The 19,920-nt window shown below is 41.8% G+C and overlaps 1 protein-coding gene and 1 long non-coding RNA gene across 5 annotated transcripts in view; one reads left to right on the forward strand and one right to left on the reverse strand.

Moving 5' to 3' along the window:
• Sgms2 (sphingomyelin synthase 2) overlaps window positions 1–19,920 on the reverse strand; it is an 80,319-nt gene that overhangs the window by 18,762 nt on the left and 41,637 nt on the right. Inside the window, exon 1 of one of the 4 annotated variants that reach the window (XM_059266249.1) lies at window positions 996–1,351. The exons of the other annotated variants lie outside the window; for them this stretch is intronic. The gene's annotated coding sequence lies outside the window, so the exon portion shown is untranslated. Of the gene's footprint in view, window positions 1–995; window positions 1,352–19,920 lie in introns of those variants that run through there. 4 annotated transcript variants of the gene reach the window in all.
• Window positions 701–15,180, forward strand: LOC131913563 (uncharacterized). The gene is made up of 3 exons (XR_009379916.1): window positions 701–1,505; window positions 11,376–11,623; window positions 14,627–15,180. It is a non-coding gene; the product is annotated as an uncharacterized LOC131913563 (long non-coding RNA).

Below are 19,920 nucleotides of genomic sequence, written 5' to 3' on the forward strand. Positions count from 1 at the left end.
AGCTGTTCCCAATTTAGGAAAGCCGCAATTCAGTCAGGCCACCAGCCCAGCCACCTGAGGGGTTCTGAAACCTTGTAATTAGTCTCCACCCTGAGTACACTGCACAACTTTAGCATACTTCTTCCAATTTTAAAGGCCTCCTTCTCAGGGTAAATATAGATTCAGTGTAGTGACAGCTAGGCCTTCAATGCATGTAAAAAGAGGAAAACGTTACGTGGTACAGTTAATACATCCAGGTATTTCCTCGATACCGAGGTGGCGAAGAGATCAACTACAAGAGTTTATTGTACACTTACTATCTCAACACTGAGGAACGCAGGGGCAGATGAAAGGGTTGTTGTTTGTTTGTTTAAGACAACACAGCATAGGAACTAGGGAGGTGGTTCAGCTGGTAAAATGCATGCTGTGCAAGCACAAGGACTTGAGTTTGGATCCCAGGAACCCACTTAAAAAACCAGGCAAGGTGGAGCATGTCAGGAACTCCCAGTGTGCAGGTGGGAGTGGGTATGGTGGTTGGAGATGGGTGAATCCCTGGGGCTTGCTGGCCAGCCAGTCTAGCTGAATTATTAGGAAGATGCAGATTGACAGCCCTATCTCAAAAAATAAGGTACAGAATGTCTAAGGAAGACATCTGATGTTGACCTTTGGCCTACACCCATGTAGAGTGCGTGCGTGCACACACACACACACACACACACACACACACACACACACACAGCCAATAGCACCTAGTTTAGTTGAAGAGCTGGAGCAAGAACATAGCTGGGCAAGGCAAGGCAATATTCATATTGTGAAAGAAAGCCCCAAGATGAGCTGGCCACAAGATAAAACGTTAGATTTATTTGTTATGTATCCCTCTCCTCTGGTGAGTGGCATCTACTTGCAGACACAGCCCACTCTTGAGAAAGAAAAGCCATCAGGTAAGTTGACCTGGTAGAAAAAGGATCACTGGAGGATGAGTAGCCATGAGGGGTCATCCACTTCCAACAGCTCACCTTCTCTTGTCCCTGTGAAAAATCAACCCGGCTACTGAGGCACTAGAGAGGGTGAGCAGGCCCGTGTTCCTCCAGCCTGACCAGTGTCCTCTGCAGTGCCTGTGGAAATGCTGAGGGAAGCATAAATGTCTCTCTCAAAGAGGAGCCTCAGCGAGATGACTCCAACAGCAGCTCTCTCCACCATGGACACCTCCTTCCAAGGAAGATATCCAGGCCCTCAAGCAGCGGCGGCTGGTGTCTACCCACTCCAGCCTAGTTGACTAACATTCAACATTCTACATCCTAGCCTGGTGTTCATGCATACAAGAAGCTTCATCAGTGGACATACAGGCGGCCTTTGTAAGGTAGTCATCTAGTTCTAGAACATAGAATGTGGAGAAGAAAATCCAATCACTCTTCTCCCCCAAGAGAAAGAACTCCGGCACCTACCTCAGGGGACTACTATGAACTTGACTGAAATAACGATCATGCCGAGTGTGAGCCCTTGGGAGGAACCAGAGGAGCCACTCTGTGAGTGCAGTACCCACGGATTGTCATTAGCAGAACTGACATTTTCCTTGGAATTTCATTAAGGTTAAATACATTCATCTGTGTCATCCAACCACCAGCCTCAATGGTGTGAAGATGATGACTATGCCATATTCATCCTTATAATTATCCCTTCCTCTCACTGCCTAGAAAATGACAAAAGCCACAGCGGTGCCTCTTTGGGTGGCAATTCCATTAGTTCACCTGTGTGGGTTACCACACCAGAGCATAAACCAGAGCCAAGCTATCCACGTACCTGCCACGTGCTAGCCTAGAGAACATCAAGACAGCCTAAGTCTTCCTTGTGAAAAGCAAATGCAAAATACTGAGATTTGGTTTTGGTACACGGGTATGATTCTTTTAGTTTTTTTAACTACAAAGTGAGACATATTACAGAAATTTAAGTACTTTTTATAATTTTAGGAAGTGATTATAGGAAAATATGCCAGAAGCGCACTTTTAAGAAGTGATTATTAGTCTGGAGATCCAGCTCTGCAGTTGAGAACATCAGCGGCTCTTGCAGAGGACCTGGGTTTGTTTCCCAGCATCCACAATGGGTGACTCAAAACCTCCTGTAACTCCAGTTCCAGGAGATCCAGAACTCTTGTCTGGGCATCTGCACACATATGGTGCATATACAGACACACACTTCCACACATATACACACAAACAAGAATATATCAACCTTTTTTTTTAAAAAGTAATTATCTTGAGTGAAGTAAAAGGGGCATTTGATAAATTTTAGTTTCTATTTTGCAGATCAAGTATCCAGGGCTAGGAACAGGAAAAGCATTGCTTTGCTCCATGGGTGTCTATATCACATTTAGTTGTGTTATTATGTGCGCTGATGTCTTGTGTGAAACATTCCCACTGCTGCGTGCATCTCTTTGCACTCTTAAGTTTAGAATCCTTTGTTGAATTACAGGAGATCATGTATTGTGTTCCTACATTTTATGTCTCTCATCTTTACTCCTGAACAGTCTTCTACTCAGTAAACCAACTGTCTTCATTACAGTTTCTATCGCTGTGATATAAAATACCATGACCAAAAAGCAAGCTGGAGAGGTAAGGGTTTCTTTAGCTTACATGTCCATTGCACTGTTCATTATTGAAGGGAGTCAAGACAGAAGGAACTCAAGCAGGACAGGAGCCTGGAGGCAGGAGCTGATGCAGAGGCCATGGAAGATTGCTGCTTACTGGCTTGCTTCCCATGGCTTGCTCAGCCTGCTTTCTTACAGAACCCAGGACCACCAGCCCAGGGATGGCATTGCCCACCATAGGCTGGACCTGCACATCAATCACTAATTTAAAAAATGACCTACAGGCTTGGCTACAGCCTGATCTTTTGGAGGCATTTTCTCAATTGAGGTTCCCTCCTCTCAGATGACTTTAGCTTGTGTCAAGTTGACATAAAACTAGCCAGCACTCCAAGATGAGAGTGATCAGTCAAATAAAACAGCTTTCTCATGCATACCATTGGACGGTCTACTTACAAATTAAACACACCTGCATCTGTATGACAGAACCTAATCTATGCTTCCTACCCGACCACAAGCTACTGGATTAATGTACTCCCCGTAACAAAGGACAAAACTGTCCTCAAATTCTAATAATTAATTAAAGGAAACTAGTTGGGATTTGTGTGAAGAAAACTATGAAACAACAACAACAACAACATTGATGGGGAGAAACGAAAACACCAAGATACACACCCTCCTAGGAAGAAGGGTGAGACCATACGTCACCAAGGGTTTGACACTATCATACTCATATATAATTTGTCACTGAATTCTAACAAGCCCAGTAGAACTTCTCCTGTAATCTGACAAGGGCTTTAACACAGGAATTAAAAAATGGAAGTGGCAATGGATCTGTGCCATCACACCACATGACGCAGTTGTCATCATGATGGCGCTTTCACCCGGATTCCCATTTTGTGGGTGTACTCCCCAGTGAAATAAGAAGCATACAAAGTATTTAAGCATGTTTTCAATTCCCACTTCTAAGAAAAATTTGTAAAAAAAAAAAAAAAAAAAAACCCTCAATGTCCAATATAGGGCACTGATTCAGAGAACTGTGGATCTCTCACTGTTAAGAAATTCTGTGTGGTGATGTAGATGGGCTGCCTGTTCCTAATCTGAAATGCTGAAAAATCTAAATTTTTTTCAGCATTCACAGGATTCCATAACTCTCATGGTTCAATACACGCAAATTTGGTTCATGTTTAAAATACTGTATGAAATTACCCCCAGTAGCATATATAAGGTATATATGAAGGGTAAATAAATTTTAGTTAGGCTGGGATTCTATCCCTGAGAAATATCATCATGTATATGCTAATATTCCAAAATAAAAGAAGTTCCCAAATCCAAAACATTTTTTTGATTTGTTTTGATTACTGTGTATGTGTATGCCACGTGTGTGTGGGTGCCTGTAGAGGCCAGAAGAGGGCATCAGATCCCCTGCAGCTGGAGTTACAAGCAGTTGTGAGTGACTCAGTATCAGTCGTCCTCAAGTGCAGCAAGCATTCTTAAGGGCTGAACCATCTGTCTCTCCACCCCTTACCCCCATCAGAAACCTTCCTGACTCCAGGCACTTAGGATAAAGGATATCACACGTGTTTAATAACTGTAAGGCTACGAAAGAGATACATAACTACTAAACAATACAGTATACAGCTAAGGGCAATTCAACCTGGACAGCATCAACAACGTAGAGCATCAACAATGCCTAGCAGAGGTTATAGTAAACAAAATGGAAAAAGGGTCATAGGATCCGGAGTCAAAAGGTTACAAACTAAGGTAGGAGTTTGAAGGGCCACTCACTCCCAAGACGCCTCCCTTTGCAGGGCTGATGGGAAGCTAGATAAACACCTTTACAGAGGTGATGGGGTATAAAGTCCAAGGCTCAGAAAAGCTTTATTAGACCTTCAAGTCTGCCCTGCTATGCATGTGACTCCTGGACTATGATAAGATACAATAAGTGTGTAAATACAGCTTAAAAAATAAAAGAACTTACCTAAATTTATGTGCGAGTTTTAATGTTTAGAAGAATTTAATCTATTCAAGATAGAAGCTAAACCCTAATCAAAGCAAATATTATCCTACTTGTACAAATTGGGATTAGAAACCAAGGAGATGTGCACACTGAGGTGGTTTTCGTTGTTGTTGGGTTTGTTTTGTTTTGTTTTGTTTTTTGGTTTTTCGAGACAGGGTTTTTCTGTGTAGTTTTGGTGCCTATCCTGGGTCTTGCTCTGTAGACCAGGCTAGCCTTGAACTCAGAGATCCGCCAGCCTCTGAGTGCTGGGATTAAAGGCATGTGCCACTGCTGCCTGGCCTGCACACTGAGCTTTTATGATTCAGGAAAAGCTGCAGCTTAACATTAGGTTGTAAGACAGACTGTTAGGGAGCTGAAAGAAATACCTGATGAGTTTGTTAACAGACCCCAACGGTTTGTCAAACCTGAAAACCTATCAGGCACCATAAAGCCATGAAAAAAGCAAGTAGAATAAAATAGCAACAAAACGCAATGGTTTGCAGTAAATGTCACTTACCCATCAGGTACTTCATTAGTGCCTGATCTGACCACTCATAACAACCCTAGAAAATATTGTCAGCTCAATTAAAAAAAAAAGACACAGCTAGTTAGTTGTCCAAGGTCAGATAAGAAACACCAAGGTAAAGCAAGCTGCCCAAGGTCAGATAGGAAACAGCAAAGCTTACATTTAAATCAGGACTCTGACCTCAAGAGGTTTCTGTTTTTAAATGACACACTGCTGACTCCAGGATATGACATTTTAATAGGTGAACAATACAGTCAATGCAAAGACCAAGAGAAAATTATCAGTTTCTTTTAAATAGAAAGAGACATAAATACATAAGGAAGTCCTTTATATAGCAAATAGCAATATACACTTAGAGGGCTGGGCATGGAACTGAGGCGTAAAACTAGAACTCTTGCCAGAATGTGGGAGACCCTGGGATCAACTTCAGCATCAGAAAAACAAAACAAAGCAAACAAAACACACACATACACTCCTAGGCAGTCTGGTGTACACACACACACACACACACACATACACACGATATACCAAAGTAGGTAAATTTTAGTATATAAATTGTCCTTCATCTTGACAGAACAAAAGGAGCTTGCTAACAACTTGTCTATCATCTACATTCATCATATTAAAGTTAGAATCACTAATAAATCATCATGTTAAATTCGTAACGTGGGTCTATTACTCTATGTTAACAGGATTCAGCTAGACAGATCGTCTGCCTTGAAGCTTTTCTTAAAGACTAGGACATCTTGACCTTGAACTTCACTTTCCTTGGAAACTCTTCCTTCTTCAAACATAACAATTTCTTCAGTGCTCACAGATGCAAGGGTGCCTTGTGAGGGTGTATTCCACTTCAGAAGCGACCACTAAATTTTGTGATTTTAAGGCTGTGTGGTCTGTGTGTAGCTCAGTTACTAGAGTGCTTGTCTTGCATGCATGATGCCATGGGTTGGGTTCTCCAGCACTTCACAGCCTGGATTTAGTGACACACACCTATAATCCCAGAATTTGGGAGATGGAGACAGGAGAATTGGGAGTTCAAGGTCACCCCCAACTACACAGCAAGTTCAAAGCCAGCCTGGGATGCGTGAGACACTATCTCAAAATAAAAGTTTGATATTTTATCAATGCTTTACCAACAAAAATAACCTGGTGAATATCCCTGCCAGATCTAAGATTATTTTAGTTTTTTTGTGTGTGTTTTGAAACACAGTCTCCCCATATTTCCCACACTAGCCCGGAACTCCATATGTAGTCCAAGCTGGCCTTGAAGTAGTGGTCTTCTTGGCTTAGACCCCTGAGTGCTGGAATTACAGGCCTGTACCACCACTTCCAGCTTGGATCATAAATTTTGGACAGCCACAAGGTCCCACATCTTTTCAATAGAACAGAGTTCCAATTAGGGAAGTAGGTTCATAAAGTATCTTGGTGACTTGCAAAAAGTTTTTAATATAAAAAAAAACTGAAAAGCCAACTTCAATCAATTCTAGCTGTCCATATTAACTTGAGATTAAAGTTTTTACTTTTTAGTACGTACATCTTAAGGTAAATGGGCTGTTTCATTTCTGGATCTAGTTGTACGAGAGAAAGAGAAAGGCACTCAGCGGGGACAGGAGGTAATCTGTTTGTCTGGGGCCACAGGCAAGCCTGGAGAAAGGTTGCAAGCAGGCTGGTGCTTCTCTCCGGTCAGTTGACATGTTCTAAAACTAGATATTGATGATGTTCGCACAATTTGTTCATTTGCTAAAAATCTTTTAACTTATACTTTAAAACAATGGATTCTATGGTATTGAGCAACAACAAAATTCACCTGTCAAAAACTGATCTAGCCCACCAGACTAACAATTTGTTAATTTGCTAAAAATCATTTAACTTATACTTAAATGAATCTTGTGGTATTAAGCTACAACACAACTCACCTGTTAAAAACTGATCTAATGGGCTGGAGAGATGGCTCAGAGGTTAAGAGCACTGACTGCTCTTCCAGAGGTCCTGAGTTCAATTCCCAGCAACCACATGGTGGCTCACAACCATCTGTAATGAGATCTGGTACCCTCTTCTGGCATGCAGACATACATGCTGTATACATAATAAATAAATAAATCTTAAAAAAAAAAAAACTGGGCCGGGCGGTGGTGGTGCACGCCTTTAATCCCAGCACTCGGGAGGCAGAGCCAGGCGGATCTCTGTGAGTTCGAGGCCAGCCTGGGCTACCAAGTGAGTTCCAGGAAAGGCGCAAAGCTACACAGAGAAACCCTGTCTCAAAAAAACCAAAAAAAAAAAAAAAAAAAAAAAAAAACCCCAAAAAACCAACCAAACAAACCAAAAAAACCCTGATCTAACACCTCCCCCTCCCCCCACTAAACGTTTTCTAAATAACTAGAAAATCAGGAATATTCCACACTCTACCTTCTAGGTTGCTGCATCCTTTTACAGTGCTGGACCGTGCAGCTGGGAATTTTGTTAGCAGTGATTCGGAACTGTCACACATTTCTAAGTTTTCCACAGACCAAAGCAAAAAACTAGCCAATGATAAACAAACCTTTTAACTAAAATTATGTAGTCTGTGCTCCCTCACCCCCAAAAAAGTGTAACTAAACAATATAAAGTGATTCGGGAAAGATGAGCTTCCCAACAGAATTGACCAAAAGTCACTCTGTGTAACTGAGCTTTTTAAAAATTTCTGTGGTAATCAAAGACCCTGGGGGAACCTTTCTACACCAGCAGCGCACTCTACCACCGAGGCATGCCCCAAGCACCACCAGTAAGATTAGGGACAAGTAAAGGCTGTTCCCACTGAAAACTGGTCACTTTAGTGGCTGAAATGAGTACTTACCCAGAGCAAATATTTGCTGTGCAGATTTGAAAACAATAAATCATAGTTATGAGGAGTGTTTTATAGGACGGGATCATCTACAGTTCAGGGTGCTGTGAAGGAGACTGGCAGCAACTGTTCTCTGCTTAGGAAACAACACTTGCAATGCTCACTTGCGGAGCATTGCACTTAGGAAATGCTCATTTGCAGAGCATTCCATGGGATAGTTTCAAGTTCGATGTCTTTTTGTAGACTATTTCTTGGCTTTATATTGCTCCTGGCGACTCGAGAATTCTGCCTACTGGCTCTGGTTCCAGTCTGCGTTGTAAAGAGACTAACTGTGCTTGGAATTGTGAGGGTGACACTGTAGCAAGAGAAGAAATTAGTGAGTGAGAGTGAGAGAGAGAGAGAGAGAAAGAGAGAGAGAGAGAGAGAGAGAGAGAGTTTGTGTGTGTGTGTGTGTTGTAGGTTATTTGATTGCACTGTGAAACTCCAAAACTGTGTTAATAAAATCGACCTTGAATCAGGGGGAGGCGCCAGCAACTAGTTGACAAGCACTAGCCATAGACAGTATAGAGAAGCCAGGAAGACAGAGAGACTCACAGGAAGAAGTAGGAAAGGACTTGGAGTTTCGTGGTCTTTTTTGGTTTGGGAGGCTGGAGAGATGCTCTCTTGCTGGGTCTCTGGCCAAAAAGGAAGGTCATCTGGATGCTTCTCAGCCTCTCTGAGCTAGCAGGTTTCCACCCCAACATCTGACTCCCAAGTCTTTATTGGTAAATAGAACAATAGAGCCTTAGTTAACAACTACATTTGGTGGCAGCGGCAGAGTCCAGTGCCTACGGGACCAAAAATCCCACCATGCTGCTGCTTGACTGAGGGCTGATGGTAGTTAAAATATCAGTAGATTCAGGTCAGCCGCAAAGCTGATGGAAAAACAACATGTGGGTATGTGGCCAAATCTCCTGGAGCTGGAGTTAGAGGAAGTTGTGAGAAGAGAACCAAGCTCTTCAGCCCTAGGAGAAGAATCTTGAAGGGAAGGGAAGACACAGAGAAGGACAATTTAACAAGCCCTGGTACAGCAGGGAGCATCAGTAAGGTGAATAAAGAAGTGAGTGATGGATAGATGGAATAGAATAGTCCAAACACTCCTTTAAGTTTCCATTCAGTCTAAATCAGAGGTTCTTAAAGGAGGAATATAACACATTCAAGGAACTTTTTGAAAATGGTGGGAAATCCTGGCTTCTGTTTGGCTCAAACACTTTTTCCCATTCTCCCACATCAGTAGAATTTTGGAGGGTGAGATGGGAAGACTGCAGATGGTATTTTCATCCAACATCAAGATGTTTTTAGCAGTAGTATGAAGAACTGCCTAATTGCCTACTGTCTACCTTCTCTGCCTCTACAGCAAGAGAAGAACTACACACCCACCGAGGCAGGCGATAAACAGGGTTGACGGTGTGTCTTTAGGCTAAAGTACTTTCCTGCTTTAGCCCAAGGAAGCAGCCTTTCTATTAAAAAAAGGTGTTTGTATTTTCAATAACCTGAGTTATAATTGTGCATGAGACTGCTGTGGTGTTCCAGTAATTTAAAGTGTAATTTTGTCAACGTATAAAATACTATATGGTGCAGATATTTGTTCAATAGATTCATCCCCTTTGGCTAGCGTGTCTTGCTTCACATGCAATGGTCTAACTAGTATTCAGCACATTAGTTAGAAATACTGGGGTAGGGGTGGGGCCATCCCAGAAAGGTTAGTTCCGACAGTCTAACTGAACAACAGTGATAGTTATCTGCTCATATGATCCAAGTTCTCTTATACACCAGAATTTACATACCTAGGAACTGACTCCTTCAGGCTTTAATATTTAATACTCTGTAAGAAGAAGCTATGAAAATCTATCTGTTAAAGTGGGAGGAACATGTAAAGTATGTTTTAAAATCTTATTTAAATCAAATATTAGGGCTAATGTTTTTTCCTAAGAAAGTGGCTGGTCCTATTGAGAAAGCGAAGCAGATGCTTAAACATGCTACGATGCAAACTGCTCTTTCTGTGTGACAGTCGAGGGGAGTCAGGGTCACAACCAGAGGAGCATTTCCCGGGCAACAACACAAACTGTTACCATCAGAAATACCATTTTATTGCAAGAAAATTAGCAGAAAAAAATGAGAGAGAGAGAGAGAGAGAGAGAGAGAGAGAGAGAGAGAGAGAGAGAGAGAGAGAGAGGCAAAAGGATCAGTGCCTTTCAACTAACTTTATAATTCTCTAATACAACCCCTTTATCTTATGCCCTTCAGAGCACTTTAGAAGCCTATTACTGATTTCTCTCTCCACCACACGGTGATCAAACAGTGTGTATTTGTCAAACTGCTGCAAAATGGTAGTGTACAAAATGGCTACGCAGGAGAGTGTAGGAATGCTAGTGAAGTGAGTGTTAAAATAACTTCCTGAAGTTGTTTTGTACTACTACTGTGCCTCTTTTACAATGGAGGCAAAAATTACCTTTAAGCAAGAATCTACAGAAAGGAGTTTGACAATCGTACACTCCTGGGGGTGAAGGCTGAGATCTGAGGAGCAAGCACACTGAACCAGGCCCATCATTAGGATGTCTGAGCCAGCAGCAGGCACATGCTCAGCCACAGGGAACTGATCACCCATCACACTGCCGCAGAGAAGCTACATGGACACACCCTTCTTCGTGGGGGCCTAAAGTCCAGAATTAGACATATGGATGGATGCTCATCGAAAATGCAATGGGCTACCGGTGGCCATATTTGTGCTTAACACTATGGCCAACAAAATGGGTTCAAGGGCTAGTTTAACATACAGCTTTATAGCTATAGGGATGTCCTCCATAGTGGCAAGGATTAACTAAACACTGGAATGTTATGGTGATGGAAGGTCCCAGAATCTGCTCTCAGCATCAGGTTAGTCCTATCACTTTGTGATTTATTTGTGATGTTGTCTGGGCCTTATTAGGAGAGGATATGGGCCACATCCAGTAAGAAATACATAGGCTCAACAGCTCTGCACATGGTAAGGTCTATGCCTCTGCCCACCTGGGCTCCTCAGCGAAGAGGCCTCTAGCTACTTTCTATACATTGAAACATTCCCTCCTAACAGGGAAAAAAGGAAACTCAGACTTAGGAAGCTAATATAAATTATAAGGCTTGGTTACCTCATTAAGTTAAAAGATTCATGAGGCCTTCCTCAAGGTGATACAAACAGCAACTGATGCTTGGGAAAGAAGATGGTGGAGCCCAGAGATGCAGCTTTCTTGATGTATCACCACACTAGGGTGGGCTCTGTGGTGACATGGCTGCCTTTGAGTCAGCCATGCTGCCATAAGGAACCAAGAAACCCATTGGTTCCCCACGACTTGGAGGGAAAGGTTTCCTCAGGCTGTCATTGGTGCCTGGTCTGGAGTAAACATGGGTGTAAATCTGGAGTGAAAATGGATGTCTGCTTATGTTTCCCCAGGAAAGGTCACACAACAGTAAGGACTGGTTTTCATGACAAAGGAAAGAATACTTTGGAAACAAAAGAGACCACTGGGGACTCAGGAAGGATGGGAGAGCTTCCTTTTTCATGTGTGTCAACTAAAAACATCTTCCCCAAATGAAACAGTAACAAACGCAGACCACTCACACAGTCGGTGCTAGTTTCAATGTCCTCTACAAGATTCAGGACTGTGGATTATCTAAAGACGCGTTTGCATGGCTGGTTAGGTGAGCTCTGCCTTTGCAATGGTCTGGGTTCTAAAAAGGACCAGCTTCTCTAAGCCCTAGTTTCCCCTAGAATTTCAATTATCCCACCACAATAAATAGTTCTCTCTCAGAAACACTACCTTGACCAATCTAGGTTCAGACATTGGTTTCTTTGAGTGACCTAATAATGACTAATTTATCTGTGTTCCTCAAATTTGGGTCCCTAAAGGAATAGCACATAAAAGGAAAAGAACAGAAAATAACATTAGAAATAAATTTTAGTCAAGGATTAAATCTCAAGTCTAGCAGAATGCTATTTAAACCATTTTAACGAATACAAGTGTTAGTTACATTGGTATTTGAAATGTAGTCACAAAACACTTTCCTACTGATTTTTCTTTGCTAAATGAAGAAAACTCAGAATCTAAATGTTGTTTTAGTGGTTAAGTACAGTATTCCGGATCACTGCCAACACACATATGTCCCTTAGGGGAAGATGTTCACCGAAACAGAGCCTTTAGGGGCTGAAGAGACAGCTTGGCAGTTAAGGGCACTTATTGATCTTGCAGAGAGAGGACTGGGTTTCAGTTCTCAGCACCCACTCGGCAACTCACAACCCTCTGTAACTCCAGTTCCAAGGGAATCTGATGCCTCTTCTGAATTCCAAGGGCTCATGCACACATGTGGAGCACATATACATGTTCAGGCACACACACAAACAGAATAACGAACTACATCTTTTCTAAACCTAGAACAGAAAACATGGCCCTTATTTGGTATTTCCTTTAGAAATACGAGACATTCAGTTCTAATATACTCAAGAGGTCCCTTTATGGGGTAATTAGACATAAAAAAAAAAAAAAAGGAAATGAATTTGTGAAGGAAACCAGGGAACAGAATGAGAATAAACGGTTGGGCAATGGAAGCTTAGGAGTTTGCTAATACGGAAAAGTACAGACAAGCATTGGGGCTGTGTGATGAAACAGCTCTGGGGGCCCAAACAAGACAGAGATACTGCATACACCTTACAGCTTAGGCTGCTATGGAAGGTGAATGGGAAATCAAGCCATACTAGGGTTCGTGGGGAGATGTCAAACAGCCACATGAAGCAGAACATTTAGAGACCATCTATCATAGCAATAGACAGTCTAGAGACTATCTAAACTGAGGTCTTTCTGCTGTAGCAAAAGGAAACAGAACCACAGATGTACATGGGAAATGCTAGGTGCTTTAATGAGCAGGGATGTTATTATATATGTAAATAAACATCTTTAGACATCAACACAGACCTCCCTATAAATAGCATATAAAATACAACTGTGAACATTTGCTTGATGGAGGTTTTCACTTAGGGGCTCCCAACCCCCATTTATCTTTGCCTATTAAAGTGGCTTTTCATTGTCTTCTGGGGCTTAGAAGTCCACCCCTAACTGCCACTGAAAAAGTGTGGTAGAAGGTAGGAGGATAAGGTGATAGCCATACATCAGTGCAATTAAGCCGTAATTCAAAAGGAGCATATAAACCACCTTGAACCAGGCATGGTGGTTTGTGCCTTTAATCTTGGGAGTCTGGATACAGAAGGAAGAATATGGAGAATCCCAGGCCAGCTATACAGGGAGAATCTGTCTCAGAACCAACCACTCACTCACTCACCCACTCAGCCATCCAACCAACTAGTCAATCAACTAACCAACCCTCCAACCAGCCAGCTAACCAGCCAACCAACTAACCAACCAGCCAGCCAGCTAACTAGCAACCAATTAACCAGCCAGCCAGCCAGCCAACTCAACAGCAACAAAAACCTCAACTAAACCAAATAATCACTAAAGAATGTTTAACAGGAAAAGACACCAGTGAATTTTGGTAGCAACAGAAACTGGTACAACTCCTTTAAAAATATCTCTCTCATTCATTTAACAAACACTGAAAATGCTTGTATCTCTCGAAATAGCAACTCCACTGCTGAGAATTTATCTCACAGCAAATTCCAGAAACAAGAATCACAAGAGAAATTCAGTGAAATATGCAAAGGAACTCATGTTTACAGCTATGGAGAGAAGTATCCATGAGATGCATTTTGCTTTAAAACAGGACCATATTCTCATTTTTTAAAAAGTATATCTAAATACAAAAGTATTCAAAGATGCTAATCATGAGGAAATTTCAATAATGTAAAGAATTTACATTGCATGTATACAGAAAAAGTCAAGAAATATAAAATGTTTCTGCTTTTAAAAGGCACTCTGTACATTTTAAATATGTAAAAATGTACAAAAAGAAGATAAAATTTCTAAAAGTTTAAGAACAGTTGTTCAAGTGATAGTATAAGATGTTTTTGTTCCAACAGTTTTGACTAGTCTATCTTGAAAAATTAGTTTCATTTGCACCCTTTCCTCCCAAGGCTTGGGGATCACTGGGAAGGGGGGGGCGGGCTGGGAAAGGAAGGTGGGCATAAAGAGTATGGAAGAGCCAGAGGTGGTGGGAGACTACAGGAAGCCCTGCCTCTGGACACAGCAGGGCGGCAGCACATAGGCACTCAACAGCAGCTGTGACTGTGCACACGGCCAGTTCAAGCCCAAGTCAGATCAAATCCCAGCACAGACAGGAGAATTCCACCCCCAGCCTTGTAGCTACTGCCAAGTCTTAGCTGCTGAGAGAGGAAGGGTGAGTTTTCTCTAAGAGTGTTAGGCCTAGAATGCTGAGCACACTCTAGTGTAAGGCTACACATCCAAGGGCAGCACAGATTCGTCTTGACACCAGGGGTGGGGGGTGGGGCGGCGGAGGTGTACACAATGTTGAGTGGGAATGGAAGGGAGGGTGGATCTGGGAAGAGTTGGGGGAAGGAACATGAATATGATCAAAACACATGAAATTCAAAAATACACATATTATATATAATAAACATTTTTTCATTTATAAGCCTATTATATTGAAATGTATTCTGAGTAATGTACAGTTGCTGCTGCTGCTTATACGGGATCATCCGACTGAATCTTCATTTATTTACCTTATGTCTTCTCACAGTTTCAATGGGAACCAAAAGTACATTCAGAATGTAACATTAGAGGAAAGTCTACAGTTCCCCTGCTGCTTGAGAAAATCTGGGAAAAGTGCTGATTCGATGTCAGGATGTATGAGCCAGACAGCACAGAACTGGGCAGAACCCAGTGTGATGGAGCAGACAGATACGCCAAAACCAGAACTTGCCAGCCCTTGTGTGTGTATGTAATTTTTGAGATACTGCATGTGAGTTTTCCATAAGATTATAAATAAGCATTTTACATGTGTTTATTTATTATGATGTAGATGCATGTATGACGTGTGCTTGTGGAGAGCAAAGGATAATTTTCAGGAATGGCTTCTGTCCTTCATACCATGTATATTCCAGGGATGGAACTCACTCAGGCTCACTCAAGGTGGTCAGGCCCAATTTTATGAAATTTTTGTTTGTTTTTAAGACAAGCTTTCACTATGCAGACCTACTTGGCCTGAAACTTGCTATGTAATAGACTGGCTGGCTTCAAACTCACTGGGATTATTAAAAGCATGTACCATCCCACTCTGTTCAATATTAAGTATTTTAAAAAGCCTTTCTCTATTTGGTGAATTTTGCTTTTTGTATATATTATTGTACTGGATAGTCTTATGTCAACTTGACACAAGCTAGAGTCATCAGAGAGGAGGGAACCTCAATTAAGAAAATGCCTCCATAAGGTCAGGCTGCAGGCAAGCCTGTAAGTTATTTTCTTAGTGATTGATAAGGGAGGGCCCAGCCCATTGTGGGTGATGCCATCCCTAGGCTGGTGGTCCTGGGTTCTCTAAGAAAGCAGACTAAGCAAACCATGGGGAACAAGCTAGTAAGCAGCACCCCTCTATGGCCTCTGCATCAGCTCCTGCCTCCAGGTTCCTGTCCTGACTTACTTGAGTGCTAAACAGTAATGTGGAAATGTAAGCCAAATAAGCCTATTCCTCTTCAAGTTGCTTTTGGTCATGGTGTTTCATCACAGCAATAGGAACCTTAACTAAGACAATTATGGTTTAATATTTATGTTGTTTAAAAATATTTTTCCATAATTCAAAGCCATATTTGATTTCAGATCATTCTAGGACTTTATCTTAAAGGTACTCATACAAGCATAAAAAATGTTTCTCCTACAACCACAGATTAGACAACCTTACCAAATGATTTTTTTTACTATGGAAATGATTGTGGATATTTTAATATTCTCCCTTTTAATAGATTTTTTAGTTCGTTTATTATTGCACATATATGATTCCAGGGCTGACCACTGTGTATTGGATAACCAATTAGGGGGCTCCTCCGTGAGGTCAACCTGTGCTACACAGTGAGTCCTGATAAAAACAAAAGCACAAAGACAGGACTATTATCTTACAAAGTGATGTATGTATAAGCAGAAATGATTATGTTATGTATAAATAAGTATATGGTTACTAGAAAAATCATACAATATAAAAGACAACAAGTGCTCAGCACTGCACTGTTGTGGGCACACAGCAAGTTTGAGAATGCACAGGATGGCTAAAAGCGTATCTCTCACCTGGACATAATGCTTAGAGGGGGCCAAGAGATAATACAGAACTAATGCTCAATTAACATCAGGAAGCTAAAAGATGTAATTTCATATTTAATCTTATTTCCATGAAATCTAATTTTCATTGATGATGCTACATAAATAAAAGTGCTTGACTATAAATAACCACTTTAAGATGTTTCAAAGAAACTCTGCCTCATTCCTCTCTGTGGAACTAAGAGCCCAGAAAAATGAGTTTTTGGTTTTTATGCATTTGTTCTGAAAACATCTCTTAAAACACATGAAATGTTTAAGAAACATTTGTAACAAGCACCTTATCAGATACCTGTGGGATATTTGTACACGGTGTGAAGATGTGTTGCTGTGATTGGTTTAATAACAAGTTGAATGGCCAATAGCTAGGCAGGAGAGGATAGGCAGGATTTCCAGGGACAGAGAGGAGGAGGAGAAGGAATCTAAGCATTCAGGAGACACCAATGAGACACAAAGGAAATTGTACATACAGAATGAAAGAAAGATAAAAAGCCACATGGTAAAACATGGATTAATAAAAGCAGGTTAATTTAAGTAATAAGAGCTAGTTAGGAACAAGCCTAAGCTGAAGCCAAGCTTTCATAATTAATAGTAAGTCTCCATGTCAACATTTGGGGGCTGGTGATCCAATGATAGTCCTATAAGAAAGCTTGCTCCAGATACTGGAAGTCCATTGCCCAAGCTTATGCTCCAGACAAAGGGAGGACATTCAGATTGTGTGTATGTATATTTCAGGGCATCTTAGCAACGGCAAAAGGGACTAAAGTGACACAATATGGAGCATCTACTTTTGAATCTTTTTGCACTGAAGAAATAAACAGCATGTGTGAAATATTCCTTTACACTGTGTGAATATGTCACTGTGATTGGTTTAAGAAAGAAGCTGACTGGCCAACAGCTGAACAGAGTAAGTTTAGGCAGGAAAGCCAAACTGAGAATGCCGGGGTGAGGGGGGAAGAAGGGTGGAATCTGAAAAGTCCCCAGCAGACACAGAGAGAAGCAAGATGGGCATGCCATACTGAGAAAAGGTAGCAAGTCACATAGCAAAGCATAGATAAGAAATATAGGTTAATTTAAATGTAAGAGTTAGCTAGTAACAAGCCTGAGCTATTGGCTGAGCATTTATAAATCATATTAAGTCTCTGTGTTGGTTATTTGGGAATTGGTGCATGGGAAAGAAACATCCATCTACAAGCATGTTTTAAATCACTACCTAAACTGATGAAATCGGTTCAATTTGTATTTAGTGAGCACTGACTAAGCACCGGACACAGGTGTAGGCATACAGCAGGTTTGAGGATGCATAGCATGGCTAAAAAGCATTCTCTCTAACCTTGGATATCATGCTTAGAGGGCTGAGAAATGTGAAGTCCATCCAAGAGCTCAGAGCGCTGAGAATGGAAAAGGCAAATGCCTACAACTTCTGCCCCAAATCACACTGCCATTTCTGCCCAACAGAAATGTATCTTCCTTGTTTCATTTCACAGTAAATTTTACCACCATCTACCTAACTACTCAGAGTCAGTAAAACCGTGGCTACAGCCTCAGCTTCACGCCTCTCCCTTGCTCCCCGACGCTCCCTCTGAACCTTGGCATTTTCATCTCCCCACTATCCAGGCACTGCTTCTCTCTCAAGCTGGGTTGAGTTCAGAAACAGTTCCCGCTCCCAGAGGGCCAGAGGTGCACACAGAACACATACTGAAAGGACACTTGGAACAAGCTGCTATGGTCCTTGAGCACCGGGCACTGGCACCATGGGTTCTTTGTACAGTCAAAGTATTGATAGGGGACAGACAACAGAGAACAGTTCATGGTGACAGAAAACACAGATGCCCTTGAACAAGACGTCAAAGGCAGCTTGCTCTGGAGCTCACGGCCCATCTCCTGCTTTCTGGCCCTCTCTAAATCCCTCTAATGGCTTCCTATGGCCCAAGAGTTCATTGCTTATTTTGACTACAGGAAAAAATTAAAAAAATGTAAACATACAGAAAACGGAGCTTAAGATGTTGAGCTCTATTAGCTATGAAAATTAATGGGAAGTCTTCACTTAGTCTCTACCCTCGTTTCTTTTAAAGCAATCTCTTACACCAGTTGGAAGCTTTTATCTATGTTAATCTCACCAGAGTGGACATCATGTCCTTAATAATAAGCCCCAGCCAGGTAATCATTTTCCTCAAACTTGCTTCTTTGGAGGATGGTGTTTTTTCCGACTTCCATCATTTCCTAGAACTATGCATGAGGCTCTTCATGATCTGACCTCCACCTTCCTTTCCAGTCTTTGATTTTAAGATTTAATTCTTCCTTTTCCCTAAATTCTATTCTCCCTGCCCTGTTTCCTTGGTAATTTTGTTCACCTCGCCAGCACGGTCCCCTCTTCCCAGGCCTTCTTACTTACACACGGCCTGCCCTCCCTCAGGTCTCGGCAGATACAGGCCACAACCTCCAAGAACACCTCCATCACACCCCATGAGGAATGTTCTGAGACCCCAAAACACAGCACAGGTATCTCGGCGGGCTTCGAGAAGGTCCACCCCCCCTTAGTGTTCCAGCTTGAAAACAAGCACTGGTTTACAGCTTTCTTCCTGTTAGAAACTGGCCTCCCCTCTTGGGCGCGGTGTTCAGGTTTTAGTGATGGGGTTACCATTCCTCAGCATGACTCCTGCTCATATGGGTATGTGTAACTGCCCCACGGCTGTGTTAGAAAAGTCCCAGCAGGGTGTGATGGGGTGTATATATGTATAATCCCGGCACTCATGAGGATGAGGTAGGAAGATGGTGAGCTGGAGGGCAGCCTGGGCTACACAGGAAGCCCTGTCTCAAAGATACCACAACAAACAAACAAAATCCAAGGTGTTCCATGGGTGGAAAGAAGGTTCAAAGATTATTTGTGACATGGTTTAAGTACACGTTATCTGAAAGGCTTAGGAAATGGCCAGAAGTATTTCAAATTTCTATTGTTCTTTTGAAATTTTTGGAACATTTTCATATATACAAAGAGGTATCCTAAAGACGAGACCCAAACCTAAACACAAATTCATTTGTTTCATGTACGCCATTCCTAACTGCAGGGAATTCATAAAATATCCTAAAAAAAAAAAAAAAAAAGTGTTGATCTGAAAGAGGCATCACCTTGCAAAACAAAACAAAAAAATAAAGCAAACCAAACTGCATTCAAGGCCACCCGAACTTTCCAGGAGGTGGCCTCCCACATGGGCTGTCTCTGTGTGTCTCTCCCTGACACACAGTCTGAACCTGTATTTGCAGACTGACTGTGCGAAAGCTTTAGAGGAAATGCTGGTGGAACACTCTGAAGGCTCCCTTCTTTACAACAAGTGCAGGCATTACTCACTAGGTGGAAGAAAAAGAATTCCCTATGCCAACAAGTCTAATTTAGGTTGTAAAACCATGCTACTTGTACAGTAGATGATTTTTATCACCATTGTGGTCATGCAAAACCACCTGGAATTTATTACTTTTTATAAATATTTTGTTTTTTAAAATAATGGATCTTTTAAGTGTGCACACGCTTTTGTGTGTGTGTGTGTGTGTGTGTGTGTGTGTGTGTGTGTGTGTGTGTGTTGCATATACCTGTGTGTGGATTAATAGAAGCCTGAGGAAAGAGTTGTCTCCTTTTTTAGCACTCTATCTTATTTCTTTGAGGCAGGATCTCTCCCCAAACCTGGAATGCACATTTTTCTGCTAGGCTAGCAGCCAGCATGCCTCTGCAAACCT

The sequence above is a fragment of the Peromyscus eremicus genome, chromosome 6 (genome assembly GCF_949786415.1).
Source record: "Peromyscus eremicus chromosome 6, PerEre_H2_v1, whole genome shotgun sequence".
Classification (NCBI taxonomy): Eukaryota; Metazoa; Chordata; class Mammalia; order Rodentia; family Cricetidae; genus Peromyscus; species Peromyscus eremicus.